General features: G+C 42.2%; 1 pseudogene; it reads right to left on the reverse strand.

Annotated features, from left to right (window-relative positions):
• Positions 1-12,163: 12,163 nt before the first annotated feature.
• Positions 12,164-12,528, reverse strand: LOC114701830 (annotated as a pseudogene).
• Positions 12,529-20,613: the final 8,085 nt, after the last annotated feature.

Raw genomic sequence — 20,613 nt, forward strand, 5'->3', positions numbered from 1 at the left:
TCTCTATCTGTCTACAACCCTTTCACTTAATGGATTGATATAATAAGACTTCGTGTAGCATCATCTGCATAATTTCTACCAGACACCAGGGAAGCAAAGATGGTTAACATACAGCATAGCCTTCTAGGACGTTATTGGCTGACGAGTAACAGGAGACACAGAAACATCAAGATGCATGCATGGTTCATGCAATAGCAGAGTACAATCAGGACACAACATGAACTAAAAACCTGGGGAAGCGTTCTGGCTTCCCACAAGATGAAGACAGGATGCTGGTGGTGCAAGCTGAAAGCTCCATGACCAGTGATCGAGATCTTAGGGGCAAGAGGATAAAATGCACATGGCAGGGAGGGATATACCATATCATACCTATGAAAAGTTTCAACATAAAGTGTCACAGAGAAAATTAAGTTTACTTAAAATATAGGGGCACTGATTTCCTGAAGCAGCATTCATTTTACAATGTAAGTACCAGAAAAATTAAGAGGCTAAAATGGGCACAGTTTGGAACACCCAGCTGGTTGCTGCAAAATCTCATGAGCACAGCTGGTGAGCAGTCTCCTTCCAATGAAAGCGGGAGCCAAGAGCCAAATGAAATCTCTAGGACATTATCAGCACAAACAAACTAAATTGTCAGGAAATCTTTGAAAGAGAAGAATTGTGGCAAAGGCAGCATTCAGAGGCCTTTATTGAAGGGGAAGGGATCCCTTCTGGATAGTTCTTGTTGTGGTACAGATTAGTGTTTGACACTGTTCATGCCAACATTAGCCAACACTTCAGAGCCTGGCTGCCCTCACTCGGGCATCTCGTTTTCCTCCGTTGATGCCACCACCACTAATGGAAGAAAGACTTGGACAAAGAATGACCACAGCATCCATTTTTCCTGACCCAAAGCTAAAGACCCCAAGCCTGGCTCACTAGAACAACCAGGCTTCCTCCTTGTCCGCCCTCCCCCGGCTGCTCACAATCAGATGAGGGAGACTGCTCCAGGATAAAGGGGACAAAGAACATCCACAGTAGGTATTTTACTCCAGAATTTTCCTCTTTTCACATTTGAAAAGATGTCAGCTGGAACCCTGTCATCTGCCCCCAAACAGAGCTGAGACAAAGGGAGGACAGTTGATTGACAGCTGTCATTCAGGCCCATAGTAGCCAGATACTCTCCATGAGCAAGCAGATGTTGCTAAACATTTTAACATGCAAAAAAAAAACCAAAAAAACAAAACAACAAAAAAAAAAAACCATGATTCCTGTACACACAATGCATGCTGGGAAGTAAACTGTCTAGCTAAAGTTTTAAAATTTTGTCTATTGCTACAAAACACAATGATCAAAAATTACATCTTCTACATGGACATATGTTCAGGGCAACAAACGAAAATCAATAGTAATAAAATGACAGCAAATAATCTTGACTCATTGCTAACATCAAAAGTGTAGATTCCATCATATAACAAAGTTATACCTGTGTATAAATAGCCCACTGTAATACATAGCTCTTTCTCTAGATTAATAAAAGTAAATTTATTTACGTATACATATTTTTGTTCCCAGACTTATAAACACTTTTTATAGTATTATGACCTTAAAAAAAAAGAAGTCAGCAAACACTTCCTGCTCTGTTTTTGAAAATGCTCCATGGAACTCAGAAAGCTGGGCTGCAGTTCAGCAATAGACTTATAAACATGATAGGATAATTCACAGTCAGATGCTGAACTTTCTGTTTTCCAAGCTCTACTGACTGGTTAGTCTGAAGGATGAATTCCAACCGTAGTTGACACTAACAGAAGGGAGAATCATATTTGTGTGTTTAGGGACACTAGTCCTTACTTTTATACTCATTTTAACTTTTAGAAAATGCTTTTTCAAGCTATAGCAAAATAATAATAATAATTAATAATAACAACTCAAAAATTGAGGCCCCTGTTACAGTTTTGTCCAAACATCACTCTGAACAGAATGAATGCAACAGATTGAAACACACAATTTAAATATTTCCGGGGGTGGTGGTCACGCCTTTTCATTTCCTCTGCCTTTGTTACTTGGGGATTTTCTATCTAAAATGAATATAATATATGAATGCAAATAAATACCGAAATGTTCACCTGTAAATTTCACCTGTAAACTCATCCCACCTGTAGGTTACAACTAGGCAGACTAATCAAGTAGTTTAATTCCAGCACATGAAGAAGTAATTTGTTAATTAAGTACAAAAATAGATGCAAAAGATTCTGCTGGGCACTGTAGCTAGAGTTTTCCTGCCTAGCCCACAGTCAGGACAAATCTCTGTTACCCACCAGTCCCACAGCCGCTCAGACCTAACCAAGTAAACACAGAGACTATATTGTTTAAACTGTTTGACCATGGCAGGCTTCTTGCTAACTGTTCTTTTATCTTAAATTAATCCATTTCTATAAATCTATGCCTTGCCACGTGGCTTGTGGCTTACCAGCATCTTCACATGCTGCTTGTCATGGTGGTGGCTGGCAGTGTCTCCCTCTGCCTTCCTTCCTGTTCTCTCAATTCTCTCTGTTAGTCCCACCTATACTTCCTGCCTGGCCACTGGCCAATCAGTGTTTTATGTATTGACCAATCAGAGCACATACAGACCATTTCACAGCAGGGCACAACAATATTGACTTGAAGAGAGAACCTGTCTGCTAACCCTGAGAACTCTAGCACCATGATATTATCAGCCCTCCATTAATACCATTAACCACTAATCAATCAGACAAAGTGACGTAATAACAATTGCCACCACTCTTTCAGAATTTACATCTCGGGGAACAGATCTGAAAGTGATGTATACCACCTTTCAGTCAACCCCCACGACAGCCTGGAGAAGTGAAGCTATTCTCATTTCAGAAAAGCTGGGTCACATATCCTGAGTTGAAAGCTGACAGGTTGGTGTAGTCTAGTCACATACCCAGGAGCCAGCTGTCACTTGCTGCATCTAGTCTGTGTGGTCCCCATTGGCGTACACCCTGGACCTGGTGTGTCTCTGTGGTCTAGTCTTCTACCACCAACCCTGATGGTCATTCAATGCTGATTTCAGAAGGCCTCCCTTGGGGTTCATGCAGCCAGAAGCGTATGGCTGCCTTTGTCTGCCACACACACAGAGAAGAGAGGGCATTGTGAGACCAGGGCTATTGCCCACTTACCTGCTCTCATATGGAGGGGACATTACAAACACCTGAAACAGTATCAAAACTCTCCTATCAGCCTGCCAAGGACTGGGAAGAAGATCCTTATACCCTGGGTGGGAGATGAAGGGTGAAGATGGAGAAAACACAAAGGAAAGAACAAGATCTTACATAGGAAGGATCAGGCAGCAAAAGTTTAATATCATCGACAGCATCAAATGCATGTTCCCAAACTAACAGAATTGTAAAAAAAAAAAAAAAAAAAAAAAGCAAAACAATCACAGAAAATTTACATTAGAAATTTGCCAACTTGATTTTTGTTATTATTGTTGTTGTTTTTTTAGAAGAACTGTTTCGTTCAGAGATCATTTCTGTTTGATTTTGTTTTGCAAGAGTCTTTGATTAACTCAAAAATATAAAAGCTGTATGTTCTCTCTAATATCTAGATCCTAGCCTTTAATATACATATGTGATGTTTATAAGTGGGAGTGGATATGGGTTAAGGCACACCAAACCAGAAATGGTTTTGTACACATACACAACAACACACACACACACACACACACACCACACACAACACACAACACACAACACACACACACAACACACACATACACACACAACATACACACACACAACCACAACACACACACACACTAATAATCAAATAAAAAGAGGTTATTAACTTGAGAGGGAGGAAAGGGTTTGAGGGAAGGTACCTGGGGAGGGATGGAGAGAGGGAAGGGAGGAAGAAAGTGATATAACTCTATTTCAATTAAAAACATTTGTAAAATCGATAAATGAGGGTAAACAGAGATGCTGAGGGAGAGGAAGAAGCAAAGCGTATATGGGCGATGGGAACAGGGAAGAAGAGGAAAAATGAGAATCAAATAGAACAAAATTCGTTTTAAAATGCCATAATGATACCTAGGACTTCATGTGCCAATAAAGATAAATTATTTTTAAAACTATTTGATTGATGAGGACGGCATGTGGCACTGGTTTTATTCTACTTTGCTTTCAAAGTCCCACATGACAATGCTGTATTTATGGGGGGGGGAGCGGGGAATACTGCTATCTCCTTAAATAAATTGGAAAAATCTAAAGATAACTACATTGGCTACTGTTTGCTGCTACCCCACAATGGATAGCCTCTGCTAAACTCTGGCGTCTGCCATCATAACCCAGATTAGACCATGAAGCCCATATCAGAACATCAAAATCCCATTATGGGTCCACTTCTGCTTCACGCTACAGGACACTTCAACCACGGAATTTTCCTTTTCTCCTTTTGAAATTATTTCTATCCATGTGAGCAGTTTTAGGGGCTTTATGTCATGTCTGAGTCCCTAAACTGGAAGACCTTGACACAGAGGTGAAAGCCCTGGGCATGAACAAGAAGATCTGCCTACAAATGCAGTCTCTGCTAGGCCTGAACAATAAGCCCATGTCTCTCAACCCATTTTCCTACTTCTCAGGAAAGCAAGCTGAAGGGTCTTTAAAGGCCATATATTGATTTTACCTTTTATTTGATCCCATCAACTTTTGTTCTTCCAGCCAAACCAATTAATTTCAACTTCTCCCAAAGGGTGGCATGAAAGAACATTAGTCATCGGAGCCAGGTCTCCTTGCAAGCTTACAATGATGGCCCTTCCAAAACATTTCCTCCGCACTTAGGGTACCACCACAGAGGAAGCTGTGGCTTGCATTTCTCATTACGTGACATCTACACAAGGAAAAAACCAACTGTGTGCACCAGTGCACACAGTGTGCAAGGAAGAGTCTTAAACATTAGGAGACAGGCACCATATTTTCCCTCCATTTGATTGCAAAGATGACCGTAAGAACCAGGCAGATCTTATCAATAGGGGAGCACACAGGAGCCAAGAGGAAGTGGTGAACTGGGAAGATGATGTCTCACCTACAGGCATTTGGATTTAAGTATTTTCACAACTCAATACCAGTCGCATCAAATAAGGCTGTCTGTGGGACCAGCTTCACTCTTCTATTTTTCCAATCAGGCTCCTTCTCCTGGACTTCATTGGCTCTCAATAGAGCTATGAAACAATTAATTCCGTCAGAGGTTAATCTATTGACAAAGTCAGAGCCCTCAGGGTGCAATCCCTTCTCGATGATTGGATCAACTGGCTTGGCGTCAATCAAGCCTTCCACACTTGAGCCTTTGGGAGCATATTTCATACACAAACCTAGCAGCAGGCTGCATGAGAGCAGCAGCGGGAAGACTTCACAGAGGGCAGCGTCATAAGAAGCTGTGCTCCCTCTGAGACCATCATACAGCGCACAGTCCCACAGCCAGCCCCACAACACTATCGTGCTCGATGGGAAGTCAGAAGTGAGACATTATGAGGAAGCATTAAGCAGTGTGCTGAACTCTGAGCAGCCAACAACCAGTCACCAGCTCAGCTGTGGAACTAGCTCAAAGGGGAGAGGGTGCAGGGGAAAGGTGGTTACAAGATCCCACAAGGTGGAACGCCAATTCCTTCGTGGAGGGTTGAAAGGAAAAGGCTTTGGTAATTAGTATTCAACGGACCTTGACAGGTGAGTCCTGGGGACAGGGTCTGTGGTGCAAAGAGCTTTTAACCCCTTAGGAGCCTTCATCAGAGCCTCTGCTATGCTATGTTATGCACAAGTTAACCTCCCCGTTTCTACGAGGGCACTCCAACTTAAGTGACCACAACTTTTCAAAGAAGACACCGATATGACAAGGTACGGTGATGAAGGGAGACTTGGCCAGGCTTTCATCTGTGTCCAGCTCTCTGCTGCGCCCTGTAGAGCGACATCCTCTCTCAGCATCTGGAGCCACAGATGCAAAGCCAAAGCCCAAGGGGCACCAAAGAGCAAATGCAGGTAGACAAGGGTTCTTTTATGCTTCGAGAGCTTCAAAAGAACAAAGGCCTGGGAACTCAGGCCAGCTGCCTGCTGGAGGAAGCTGGCCTCTGGAAGAGAGGGGGGACGACAAGTCACAAGATGGTGAGGAGGCTCACTGTGCAGCAATGTCCTGTCCTGAGAGAATGACTGACGGGTGGTTGCCTCAGAGGACATGTGAGGTGGGCAGTTAGATCATCCTGCGCTGGTTTCTTTATAGCAGCAAAGTTGGCAGTTCCAGGTCTCTCTGTTTCCTGCCCTTTAATTATAGCTGTTGAAATCCATCACTGTTCTCTTAAGAATTTGGCTACCTATCCCTCCTTCAGAAGCCATAGGGAACATTTCTTCCAGCCACACACAAAAGTTGCAACACCCGGCAGCACAGGCTCTCTCCTGTTCTGTTAGTAGCGTTGCTCTTGATGGTGGGCAGGGTTTTTAATGTTATTATTAAATAAACCCTTGCCAAATATACTCTGCTGAAGAATCTTTGATGGAAAACAGATGGAGGGAACTAAACCGAAATGCAAATCATAACATTATAATGACTTCTTAATTTCAAAAATTATGGATTCAGCATCCCAGGAGGGCCCAGGGTAGACTGTGACAGCAGCTGCAGTAGGGACATCAGGAGCTGGAGGTGATGCAAGCCAAGGGAGGCCAAGGAGCTCCAGAACTCACAAAGGGCTTCTCTCATCTTTGAACATGGCATACATAGTAAGTTCTTGCGCATGTCCAAGTCCAAAGTCTTTATACAGGTAAGGGGAAGAAGCAGTGAAACCAGCAGTGCTCCAGATGTGTCCACATAGGCCACACGGAGTATGAACTTCTAGAAACTCCTATTTAATACGCTTCCTCCCCACTTTCTTCACTGCTCCACAGACAGGAGTATGAGGCCACAGTTTGCACATGCCCCTGTTCAAATACAATTGCCCAGAGGTCAAACTCCCACAAGGTGTACCTAACACAGAGGTTTCCATATGTTTTCAAGACTGGCCTTCTTAAAACACACTGCTCTAGCAGACTGAACATTTAAGCATTTCTTATAGAAAATGATTACATTTTTCTCCCCAATCTGTCTTTCCTACTGTTCATTTACCATTTTCTTTCCCTTGTCTTTTCCCAAATACAGAAGATACTTTGGGATTATTTCTGTCTTACCAATAAATTTTAATATTGCCCCTGTGAATAAAATTCAACATGCAAAATACACCTCACTCTCCCTATATCATTTGAACTTTTTAAATACAAAATCTTCTTAGGTATGACAATACCATGTGCAGGCTTCCAAGTAATGTTGTCATCAGCATGGACGTGTGTGCTGCTGCAGGGTCTCTGGCCTATGTCTTCTCAGAGAATTAACAGCTGTCCCCTTGGCAGACTGCACATGCTTTGAGCAGTGCTCGTCTTGGTAGGGCTGACTCAAATGAAACAGTTGGAAGTGTTTGCAAATTTCTGCCGAGGGACCACTTACTGTATGGGAACTCAGCAGGGGTTGCCCCACTGAGACAGAATTGTGAAGTTGTTCTTCCTCTCTCCCCTTTTAGGCCGCTTCCTTCCTCTGCCCAACAGAACATCAGCAGAATGCCAATACCAATGGGATAGGTGAGAACAAAGGAGTGCTTGGGTCAGCTGTGGCTCACCTCCTCGTGGAGAAATTGATCGAACTTGCTGGGGAGGAGATCAGTAGAGAAGCATGTATTAGCTTCTCTCCATGAGAAGAAGGTATAATCGGCCCAAACCGATGCCACTAACCGTCAGTAAGGACAGTTGTGCTGACTGCCACACATGGAGAACAGGAGCCACTCAAGAGCTTTTGGTGCATTGCAGTTTGAAAAATAAACAGTTCCCTCAGCATCACACGATTCTGCGGGAAACAGAATGCAGTGCAAAGCGGGGCGTCCCACAAACTCTCCGGACATTTTGCTGCAGAAACACCAAGAGATCTCTCAACAGTTTCCCACCCACACCCTTATCCCCACCTGGGAGCACATGACACGGAAGGGTTCCAGGAGGAGTCAGGAAGGCCCTCAGAATACACTTGTTCACTCAAGACCTAGCCTGGTTAACAGATTCAACACTCAAGAGCGTAGAGACAAACCAGAAAGTAGCAGAACCTGGGAGCATTTGGACACAAACCAAGAACCCTGATAGCTAAGCAGCAGCCATCTGCTTTCTTAGACAATACGGTCCCTTAAAAGCCATCCATGTCTTTACCCTGCTGTTGATTTTAGTCAGGTCGTGTGGTTCCTTCCTCCAAGGTCCACAGCTCTAATGGGTTAGGAGCATAGAAATATTGTAAGGGATGAGGGAACCAACTGGGCAGCCTGAGGACACAGTGTAGAAGAGGTTGGACAATCTAGAGGCTCCCGACAAGACGTCCACTGAAAAAGATAAAATTATATACAAATGTGGGAATACTGTCTTATCATTCATTTGTGTCAGCTAAGCTGGAAGGATGTTCCCTGGTGGGTGTTCCCTTCCCTGAGTAGTCCCGAAGGGCACTGTGTTCCATGTTTGAGTGGACATCAAAAAGCTCTGCCTTCCACTCTAGAGTTCTGTGCAAGAGGCCGGAGCTGAGGGCCCCCACACAGTTGGCAGCCTGCCCAGCCTGGGAAGCTTCCCAAGCGCATGTGAACCCTCATCGATGTTAGTTTGCACAAGCAGAGATAGGCAAGAATGAGGTGAACAACATTTAAGGGGCCACACAAACAGTTTAAAAGCAAAAACCTTTAACTGACAGGGGCAGTGTGGGACGAACTATACAGCAGCCTGAACCCAAAGGAGCATCGATAGTCCTCACTCATGGGCTGACAGAGCCCCACCTCCCTTCAGCTTCTCTGAATCCTGAGCACACAGGGATCTGCATCAAGGGCACCTGGTTGTCACCCTCAGCAGTGGATGGAGCAGGTGATCGACAGCCAAGAGCTGCAGCTTCTCTAGTGGGTACCAGTTCACCTGTGGGGCCAAGTGTGTCTAGATGCCCATCCACTTCCAACTGTCCACCAGCCTTTGATTCAGTAAGAAGGCGCTGGCGGTACCTATATCTGCTGCTGGCCTAAATCTTGAGTCCTAAAAACCACCTTCAGACTCCACAGTCTACGCCATTTTGCTTCTCTGGCCTGCAGCAAAGCCACGTAAGTTCTTTGCATTCATGATCACGTCTCACTAAAGAAATTTCACACAAGCTTGAGCTATATAAAATAGGTATCCAAGGCAAACACTTACTGAGAATAAATAATAAAGGGATTTATTTTAAAATCATTCTTTAATATGCATATAATTTTATAATCTTTGAAAGATGGAAGCAAATTTGTACCCTAATGAGCTGCACATGCTTTACTTTTTCATAGAGAATTACATCTTGGCTTTGATACTGCCCATAGTGCATCTTTAACATTTTTCAGAGCTGATTGATATTTTGATGTCATAATCATCTATGCTGAGACTGCTGCCTCACATAAATATGCAGTACAGAATGACAGAAGTATGCTTAGGGCCATTTCAGAAACTGTTGAAAAGACTAATTCTCCCTCTCTGTCAGCAGGTGTTAATTATTTGCTATTCTTCACCTAGGGATGGACACCCATGAGATATTCCCTCATCTATCCTGGGAATTCAATGGTTACTGGAATTGTCCCGGGTCTTGTTTAGGCAGCTATGTTGCTGGGACTTCATAGATACAGCTTCCCTGTCACAGTTAAAAGGTACCACCTCAGCGCAGACTTCCTGCTCTTCTGGCTCTCAAGATCCTTCTGCTTCTACTTTCTCAGCATACCCTGAACCTTGGGTACAGGAGTGATGTTGTAAATATATCAACTGGGGCTGGGCACCCCACGGTCAGTTGTTCTCTGCATTTTGATTAATTGATGCTTTTGCAATGGTCTCCATCTGCTGCTAAAAGAAGCTTCTTTGGTGACTGTTGAGACCGTTGCAAAAGCATCCATTTAAGATGGCTATGGGCACAGTATAAATATGTACCAATTTTCTATTTACATGGTGAAAATTGATGGTAGGAAAGCTTTGGACACTTTATTTCTATGATTAAGCTACTACATTCCTACAAGTGTGGACCGTTACGTATGTGCAGTGAAAATACAACAATCAGTAATGAACAGCCATCTTGAATCTGAACTGAGGTTTTTCCACCATTTGCTTGTGTTTCACAGTGTGAGCATAGGAGGAGCAAAGTGTGTACGTTGTGTGTTCAGCAGCAAGGCTTCAGTGAATTCACACGATGCAACATAGTCAAGAACTGCCAGAAACACATCAGACCATTAGGAATCTGAATTAATTTTTAGTGCCGTGCATTCAGAAACCATTTTACTCTTGCTAAATCTCCCTAACTATCACATTCAGCTACGTAACCCTAAGTAAGTTTGTTTGACACATTTGATAAGTGATAGTCATATAAATCTGTTGAGGGAATACAGAGTAGAGAATTTCAGGGGCCAAAAATGCAACTTCAGGACATGTTTACAGTTTTCTCTGCCTGTGAGCACCATCACGTTCATGGGATCATGATGTGCATTGGCAAATTCTTTCACTGAATACCAGAAGCTGTGCTTGCCATGGTCATGCAGCCAATGTCTACAACTGACAGAGAATATATCATGAAGATACTCTTGTCTACTGGTTCTCTTCCTGACCAGGTGTGATTTGTACTTTATCAGCAATAAAGACAAGGTGAGCATCCACTGAAGAAACCATAGAATCTGTTACATATACTTAAGCTCCACAGACCTAAATCCCATTGGAGAAGCTGTTACTGTGTTTAAGAGCATTGGTTGCCAAGGACACATAAAATATACTTCAAGAGAAAAGAAATGATCATCTTTCTGGATCCTTGTAAACATCCTAGGTTGTGAAATCATGGGCCAGACTCTGATGCCTTTTAGTCTTACTACAAGTGGCTCTGGACCAGCTAACTTAGAAACTTGGGCATACATCTGCTTCTTGAGAACCTTGGATTCTATGTGAATGAACCATGCCTTATAAAGAAAAAGTCTTTGCTCCTGAGGCCTGCAGAGAATATCTGGTCCCCATGACAATGAAAATGGAGGTTATCGTCTGTGATTTTGCAACTGTTCACTGTATCACTCTGTAGCTGTTCTAGAGTGGAGGTTTCCAGTGACATCACTGACATTTTGTGCATTGACACTTTGCAGTTGAGGCTGACTTATTCACTAGAGAATGTGGACAAGCATCCCCAACCTCCATATAGTAGGGACCCATAACAACACCAACCCCAGCTGGAATAACCAAAAGTATCTACAGATATTACCACATGATCATAGTAGCAGATCTACTCCTGCCAAGAGCAACTCAGGGGCCTTGGTAGATATTGGGGTACAAAGTCAAAGTAAAAACGGATACACTGTCAGGTACTCAGAGTTCAGAAGCAAAGAAAGAGGGACTGGACAGACAATGTCAAGTCAGAACTGCGAACAAGTAAATGCTCCACACCAAGCCTATCTTCAGATATACCACAGGCCAAATAGAGTCAAAGAGGACTAAGGGGACTAAGTCAGACTCAAATGAGGACAAACTGGAATACCAACTGGAAGCACACTTGGGGTTGATTAGCCAGATATTAAGAATTTGGAGGCAAGGCGGGGGTGGCACACGCCTTTAATCCCAGCACCTGGGAGGCAGAGCCAGACAGATCTCTGTGAGTTCGAGGCCAGTCTGGTCTACAGAGTGAATTCCAGGACAGGCACCAAAACTACACAGAAACACTGTCTCAAAAACCAAAAAAAGCCGGGCGGTGGTGGCGCACGCCTTTAATCCCAGCACTGGGAGGCAGAGCCAGGTGGATCTCTGTGAGTTCGAGGCCAGCCTGGGCTACCAAGTGAGTCCCAGGAAAGGCGCAAAGCTACACAGAGAAACCCTGTCTCGGAAAGAAAAAAAAAAGGGAGCCCAAAAGTTATGCCAGAAAACTAGAAGCTAGCAACAGCATGAACAAGTGGCAGAAACATAATCAACTTACAAAATCATTAGATTTTTTTTTCATTTACATTATTTTATTCGGAAATGTTTACAACAGTACAGTGAAACTAAACTCCAGAGACAGTGACTGTCATTAGTTTAGGGATCATCAGTTTATTATAAAAGGGAGGCATGGAAGTTGTTTACATGATGAAGAGTTCAGACCGTCAGAGGAATGGGCAGCTTCATGTGACACCATTTCAACAGTGATTTCAGTCCACATGGTTTCCAAGAATGTCACCACCTCTAAATCAGAAATAATCCTTGTCGTCTAGGACTACTTTGGTGCCTCCGTATTCTGGGAGAAGAACTTTGTCTCCGACTTTCACACTGGCTGAATCTCCCCACCCTTCCTTTGGCTCCTGATCCCACAGACACTACTGTCCCATGCAATATTTTCCTTGAGACGTTTCCAGAAGCATAATGTCACCTTTGGTCACAGTTTCGGCGGCACTCCTTTCAACCAGTACTCTGTCAAAGAGCGGGAGAAACATCTGAAAGCTTGTCCAGCCATGACTCGTGCCGCCACAGCTCGGACGCTGCACTCGCGGCCGCTGCTCTGCACTCACGGCCGCTGCTGCAAGGAGAGTCCTCATTAGATTTTTATATACCATCAACAAACACTCTGAGAAAGAGATCGTGGACACACTCCCATTCACGAAATCTTCAAAGAAAATAAAATATCTGGGAGGAAACTTAGCCAAGGAGGTGAAGGACCTTTATAGCGAAAACTTTAAATCTAAATCTCTGAAGAAAAAGACAGAGACAGACACTAGAATGTGGGAGGAAATTCCATGCTCACTGAGTAGTAGGACTAATTCTGCAAAAATTACCATTTTGTTAAAAGCTTTTTACAGATTCAGTGCAACCTTAACCAAAACTCCCATCTTATTCTTCACAGAAATAGAAAAAATATCCTAAAATTTATATGGAACCACAAAAGACCCTAGATAGCCAAAACAACACTAAACAAGAAGAATGATGTTGGTTGGGGTTATCATTCTAGATCCTAAGAGCTATTACAGAGCCATGGTGATTTTATGTGTGTGTGTGTGTGTGTGTGTGTGTGTGTGTGATATTGGCTCAAAATAGACATGTAGACCAAAAGCATAGACTCAAACATGAGTACATATAACTTCAGCTACCTAATATTTGACAAAGATGTCTGAAACATATCCTAGAGAAAAGACACCATAGTCAACAGCTGATGCTAGGAAAACTAGATGTCCACACACAGAAGAATAAAATTAGACTCTTATCTTTTTTTGCACAAAAATACCTTGCACAACTATAAATTAACTGAAAACCTTAATGTGAAACCTGAAAAAAGCTTCAACAAAAAGACCTGAAATTGCTAGAAGAAAACACAGGCAGTACCATACGTGGTAGAGGTGTAGGAAGGACTTCCTGAATAAGATTCCATTTGCTCAATAACTCAGATCAACAACTGATAAGTGAAACCTCATAAAACTGAAAAGCTTCTGCACAGCTTAGGGAACAATCACCTGGGTGAAGAGGAGGCCAGCAGAATGGAAGTACCCAGCCACACATCAGACAGAGGACTAACATCCAGAATAGATAAGGAACTCAAAAAAAAAAAAAAAAAAAACAGAGGAAAAAAATCCCATTCTATGAATGGGTCATGGATCTGAATAGCGAGTTCTCAAAGAAGAAATGAAAGTAAGCTAAGAAAAATCACATCAAAATCATTAATTATCCTTAGCAATTGTGGTAACAATAATAAAAACATCTGTGAGATATTATCTTATTCCAGCCATAATGGCCAAGATCAACAAAACAACCAACAAGAAATGCTAGCGAGAATATGAGGAAAGGAGAGTCACTGTTGGGCTCACAAACAGCTACAGCCAGTCTGGGTATAAGTGTGGAGGATTCTCACAAAGCTAAAAATAAATCTATCATATGACTCAGCTACACCACTATTTATCATATGCCCAAAGGACTCAACATCCTAGTCCACAGCTACTTGTTCATAATAACTAATAAATGGGAAAAATAAAAACTAAAAGCCCTTCAATTGATTAATGGGTAATGAAATAGCTAGAGGAAAACACAGAGAGAAATAACTAAGGATACTGGTTTTAGTAAAAAGTGTTTTAATATAGCCCTATAGTCACAGATAACAAAAACAAAAGTTTGTTGATGGTATTATACAAAAATCACAAAAAAAAATGCACAGCAGAGTAAATAATATAATTAATAGAAAATTTAGAGAATAGCAAAAACTATGTATTTACCAACACACAGGGATTGCTATCTAGACCACACAACAACTGAATAGCAAATAAATTAATAAAAACAAAAAATTATCTGAATAGATATTTCTGAAAAGAAGATGAACAGATAACCATTGAGTACATGAAAATGCTGTCACTCATGACCAGAGAAATGTGAATCAGAACACAATGAGATGGCATCTCACCCCAATTAGAATGACTTTTATTTAAAAAAAATAATAAACACTAGTAATAATCAGAGAAAAGAACTTCCCTACACTGTTGATGCGTGTAAGTCAGTCCTACCACTGTAAAAATCAGTGTGGCCATTCCTCTAAACCTGGAAGTTAAAGTAGATCACAGAACCACATGATCCAGTAATTCTACTACTTGGATACACATCCAACAGCAAAGAAATGGGTATGCTGGAAACATGGGCAGTAAGTACCCTGCCTCCTGCAGCACTGTTCACAACAGCCAAGATGTGGTGTCAAGTGTCCACAAAGAGAGAGAGAAGAGAACAATTATTATTCATTCATAAAAAAGAATAAAATTCTATAATTTACTGCAATATGGTGGAACCAGAGGACATTAGGTTGAATTGAAATAAGTAAGGCATGGAGAGGCAAACTATATGTTCTTACCAACATGTGGCAGTTAAAAAGATTTACCTCATAGTAGAGTAGAGCAGTGGTTACCAAAGAAACAGAGAAGATGGCCAGTTGATACAGGAGACGCTAGATAGTAGTACTCTTTGTATTATTCTGTGGCATAACCAGGTAGCTACACTTGACAAAAATTAAGTCTGTATTTTAAAACAGCTAGTAGAAAGAATTTTTAATGTCCCTAGCACACAAAAAAAGTGATAGACATTTGAACTACCCTGATTCTGTCTCCCACTGTATCCAATATATATATATGTTATTATGTGTGTTCTTTTTTTAAGAAAAAAATCCAGGTGTTCATTAAAAATAATAAATTTCTGGAGACCCATGTTCATACAACTATAGTTTTTACAATTGAGTAGTCAAGTCATTCACATGAAAAATTCTTTTTAGTTTTAAATTAATAACTGTTCATTTTGAAAGTAACATATACATATGGGGCAGAGGAGCTCCCTCAGTCGGTACAATGCTTGGCATGCAAGCATGGAGAACTGGTGTGGATCACCAGCATTCATGTAACAAAACCAGGTACAGGTCAGTGGGTCTCTAATCCACGCACCAGGGAGGCAGCGTCAGGAGGAATCCTGAGCAAGGGGTGGGCATGACTTGCCAGCCAGTCAGGCTAGCTGAGCTCCAGGTTCATCGAGAAATCCTATCTCAAAACATAAATGAAGACTCAAGAAAGATTCTCAGTGTTGGCCACTAGCTCCATGAACACGCACAGACGTGCCCATGCATCCACACACATGTGCACACCTCCACATAAGCATACAGGTACACACAATAATATTATATGTACATATAATAAGGGCTCCTTCATCTCCCAACCTTCCCCTCTGAAACAAGAGGGAAACAAATATTTTTATTTGGGCAGCTAGACTAAGGGCTGCTGTATTCTATGTAGTCAACACAGGTTTGTTGATGTAACCAACTGTCTTATTAAATAAGAAACACAGAAACAATGTAAAAGAGAAAGCCAAGAGGTCAGAGCTCAGAGCTAAATCTACCCTTCTCCTGCTGTGTCCAGCTTCCCGAAAGAGAGCTATTTCTTTGTGTGTCAGTTGTTTCAAAGTCATTCTGCCTTCTCATTGGTTGTAAAACCAAACACGTGACTGCCTCGTCACTGTCTGTATGTACAGCCCTCTAGGTCTTAAAGGCGTATGACTCCAATGCTGGCTGTATCCCTGAACACACAGAGATCTATGGGATTCAAGGCGTGTGCCACCACCGCCATGCTCTTTCTATGGCTCTAATAGCTCTGACCCCAAGGCAACTTTATTTATTAACATACAATCAAAATCACATTTCAATACAATTAGAATACTACCACACAGGTTCCCAAGGTGTATCCACTAAATAAAACTCTGGACGGTCTCTGGAATCTTTTAAAAGCTGCTCACAAGACTGAGGTCAGCTGGGTATGAGAAAAACTGCTGATATCCTGTGTTGAATGTGGCCTTGAGGTGTCAAGGAAGACTGGAGGATGGTGAACTGTTGGCTCTCTGTGCCGTGTGCGAGCATCCTTATGTTGAGATCCTGACTCCAGTGTCTCTGAAGTTAGCCTTTTATAGAGATAAAGTCTTTTTTAATTAATTAAATTAAAATGGACTCTTGATCATGCTCCATACTCCAAGTAATGGTGTCTTTATCAGAAGCTGTGTGAACCCACAACAGAACACATCAGGAAGGGGCAGATGAGAAGTCCATGTGAGAACACATGGAGAAACTAAGGAGAGAGGTCTCAGGAAAAAAAAATCACTTCTGCCAACACTTTGTACTTCCAACCTTCAGGACTGAGGAAATAAATTACTGTTGTTTCAGTGCCCAGTGTGTGGTAATTTGTTATGGTAGTTATGGCAAAGTAAGGCAATGTGCTCAATTCCAATCTAGTTGTCTAGAGATGCTAAGGCAATCCAAAGGCCCCATTATCAAATACTACAAATGCCTCACTCTGTACCATCAGTCTTCAGGCACCAGGCAAAACCAGTCTATCTCTTTATGCTATTCTACTAGTACATTTCTAGACAAGATGCAAACTCGAAGTGAGTTCTATGAGATTATTTTCAAGCTTCCTGAATGCCAAAAGGTGGCCCACACATACTTGTCATACATAGAAACCAGACAATGGCTAGCATGCTTCCTGGTGAAGAGCCATGGCTGGCACCATGTCAGACTTCTAAGACTCATGGTTTTCTGGTTTCCAGAGAGCCTGCTCAGCTCCACTTCACTAGGGTCTACCATCCACAGCAAATGCAGCTTGTCTCACAGGCTCAGACCAATTCCCCTTCATGGCTGCTGCTGTCCTTGGTAGTCATACCACGGTACTGACATCTCAAACTGTTTGGGTCTCCACTGCAACTGGGATGTGCTTTCAGCAACAGCCTCTCCTAGACTCTTCAGAGACTCTAACCCTGCTGTGTGGTACCAGGCTTCAACCTCTCTCCATGGCCCCTTTAATCCTGGAACTTCAACTTCACCTGAAGTCACCCCTACACCAATGTCTTCTCCTGGTCTCTCGTGATGCCAAATATCAGTTGATCTCCACAATCCCTTCATGCCTTCAAAGCCAGTCCCTCATGGGTAACTCGTACATATGGTGGTATTTTATTTGTACTAAAATGTGATTTTGATTGTATGTTAATAAATAAAGTTGCCCGGGGGTCAGAGCTATTAGAGCCATAGCAAGAGCGTGGAGGTGGTGGCACACGCCTTTAATCCCAGCACTTGGTAGGCAGAGCTAGGTAAGTCTCTGTGTGTTCAGGGATACAGCCAGCATTGGAAACATATGCCTTTAAGACCTGGAGGGCTGTACTTACAGGGAGTGACGAGGCAGTCATGTGTTTGGGTTTACAACCAATGAGAAGGCAGAACAGAAAGACTATATTAAAGACAGACACACAGGAAGTAGCTCTCTTTGGGAGAGGTAGGAGCACTGCAGGAGGAAGGGTAAGGTTTTAGCTCTGAGCTCTGACCTCTTGGCTTTCTCTTTTACATTGGTTCTGTGTTTCTTATTTAATAAGACAGTTGGTTACATCTACATTTGGTGCCCAACGTGACAAGAATCCATTAAAAACCACTTGGCTTGGCGGCAGGTCCAGTTTTCCGCAACTTGGCGGTTGGCTCCCTAGCCCGGGCCCAGGTCTGCTTGGCCTCAGGCCAGACTAACCATGAGCTACTTGCTTAAAGCCAGTGCTACAAACAACTCAGGCCTGCCCTGCCGAACAGGGCCCCGCCTGTAAAGCCAACACACGTGGTCGGAGCTTAAGGAAGCCAGAGCCAAGCCTTGACTTGGCTCAAGAGGGAACACGTGGCTGGATTTAAGCTTTAGCCAGCTACGCTTTCTTGCATGCTTTCTCTCTCTCTCTCTCTCTCTCTCTCTCTCTCTCTCTCTCTCTCTCTCTCTCTGATTCACACCTCAGACACTGGATGGCTGTTTTGAAATTCCCTCGGATTTCTACTGTTCTACGCAGATTTGGTAAGTCATAACATATCAGATATTATAAAGGAAACTATTTAAAAGAGAAATTTTTTCCAAATTTAAAAAAAAATGGGTTTTATGTGTACATTGGAAGAATGGGTTTTGTTTGAAATTTTAGGCCGTCTGACAATGGAACAACTATATGAGAAAATTAATATTGATCGAATTATGCAGTTTATTACTATGCTTATCCTCATTTTACTATTTAAAAAGATAGTCAATTTAAGTGCCAGGATGACAGCTTTAGAAAAACTTGTTAAATCTGTAAAAATTCAGACAGAAGAAATTAACAGTGAAGTTGTTTCAAGTTTGGATCATAAGGTTACAGAAAGAAAGCCTGTTTTCACACAGTCACCCTTAATTTATCCTGTAACCATACAGCAGATGCCTGATCAAATGACTACACAAAATATTTGGGCTCCAATTGAAATGTTGGATTTACGAAGGTTTAAGGAGGCAATAGTATCTTATGGCATGCATTTCCCACATGTAAAGCAAATGTTAAACTCTTGGTCAACATATAATAGGATTGTACCACAGGACTGGCGGGAGCTGGCACAAGCTGTTCTGGAAACCAGCCAGAGGTTACAGTGGCTAACTTGGTTCAAGGATGAAGCTAAAAACAGAAAAACAATGGAGGGATAAAGGAATACAAGTTTGCCAGGATCAGCTTATTGGAGAAGGCCAATATGCTTCAGTACAAACACAATGTTTATATGATGTCCAAACCCTAATTTTATGTCGAACAGCAGCTTTGAATGCATGGGACAGAGTTGAGGAACCAGGGGGAAAAATGAGTCATTTACAAAGGTTATGCAAGTCCCAAAAGAATCTTTCACAGATTTTTTACAAAGATTGGCTTCAGCAGTAAAGAGAATGGTCTCGGATTCAGAAGCTAGTAAGGCAATAATTAAATCTTTGGCCTTTGAGAATGCGAATGCAGCATGCAAAAGAATAATCAGGCCATTAAAGGCAAGATCTGCACCTTTGGAAGATTGGATTAGAGACACAGTTAATGTTGAGGCTCATGAGCATGATGATATGTGGGTAGGAGAAGCAATTTCAAAAGGTTTGAGGAATGTTAGATGTTTTGGATGTGGAAAGCAAGGACATATGAAAAGGGACTGTAAACAGGTCATTCCTAGAAACAATGTTTCTTCAAGGAACAATGGCAACAGAATGCCCCTTCATTCTGGAGTATGCAGAAGGTGTGGTAAGGAAAAACACTGGACCAACGAATGTAGATCAACAAAGGACAGACAGGGTAATCCTTTGCCTCAGTCTTCGGGAAACTCCCAGAGGGGCCTCATGCAGGCCCCCATAGCAAATCCAGTTCAAACCTTTCCTGCAGCCATAGAGGAAACCCCTGCTCAGAGCAATTAAATAACCAAATGCCTATTGGAATAAATCATGCTGGTCAGGATGATGAAACAGAGAGAATAGAAAATTCAGGAGAAAACATAAAGAAAAATTTTTGGCAAACTTCTATTAATGAACAAAGACCAAAATTAACGATAAAAATAAATGGTGTTTTGTTGTCTGGTCTGGTAGACACAGGTGCAGACGTTACCATAATTGCACCAGAATTTTGGCATCCAACTTGGCCTCTTCAGGAGGTAAATGTTCAACTGTTAGGAATTGGAACATTATCTCAAGTGAAACAGAGTGCAAGATGGCTGGAATGTATAGGTCCAGAAGGACAGAGAGGAAAATTAAAACCATATGTGGCTAACATAGCTATGAACCTGTGGGGTCGAGACTTGTTGCAACAATGGAATACTCAGATTAACATCCCTCCAATCTCAGAAACAAATCATAAACTAGCACATGTTTCTGACAGAAATATTAGAAGGCATTATTCTGAGTGGTCACCAGCCATCCATATTATACAAGAACAGGGCACAACAACTGATGATCTTCCAAAGACACCAACAGCTCTACCTTTAAAATGGTTAACAGACAAGCCTGTATGGGTCCAGCAATGGCCTTTAACAACAGAGAAACTCCAGGCTTTAGAAGAGCTGGTAGAAGAACAGTTAAATGCTCAGCATATTGAAGAATCAACCAGCCCTTGGAATTCTCCTGTATTTGTTATTAAAAAGAAATCTGGTAAATGGAGAATGGTAACAGACCTTAGAGCAATTAACAAAGTAATTCAGCCAATGGGCTCTCTACAATCTGGAATTCCTTTGCCTACTCTGTTACCAAAAGGATGGCCT

Source organism: Peromyscus leucopus, chromosome 11 (genome assembly GCF_004664715.2).
Source record: "Peromyscus leucopus breed LL Stock chromosome 11, UCI_PerLeu_2.1, whole genome shotgun sequence".
Lineage (NCBI taxonomy): Eukaryota > Metazoa > Chordata > Mammalia > Rodentia > Cricetidae > Peromyscus > Peromyscus leucopus.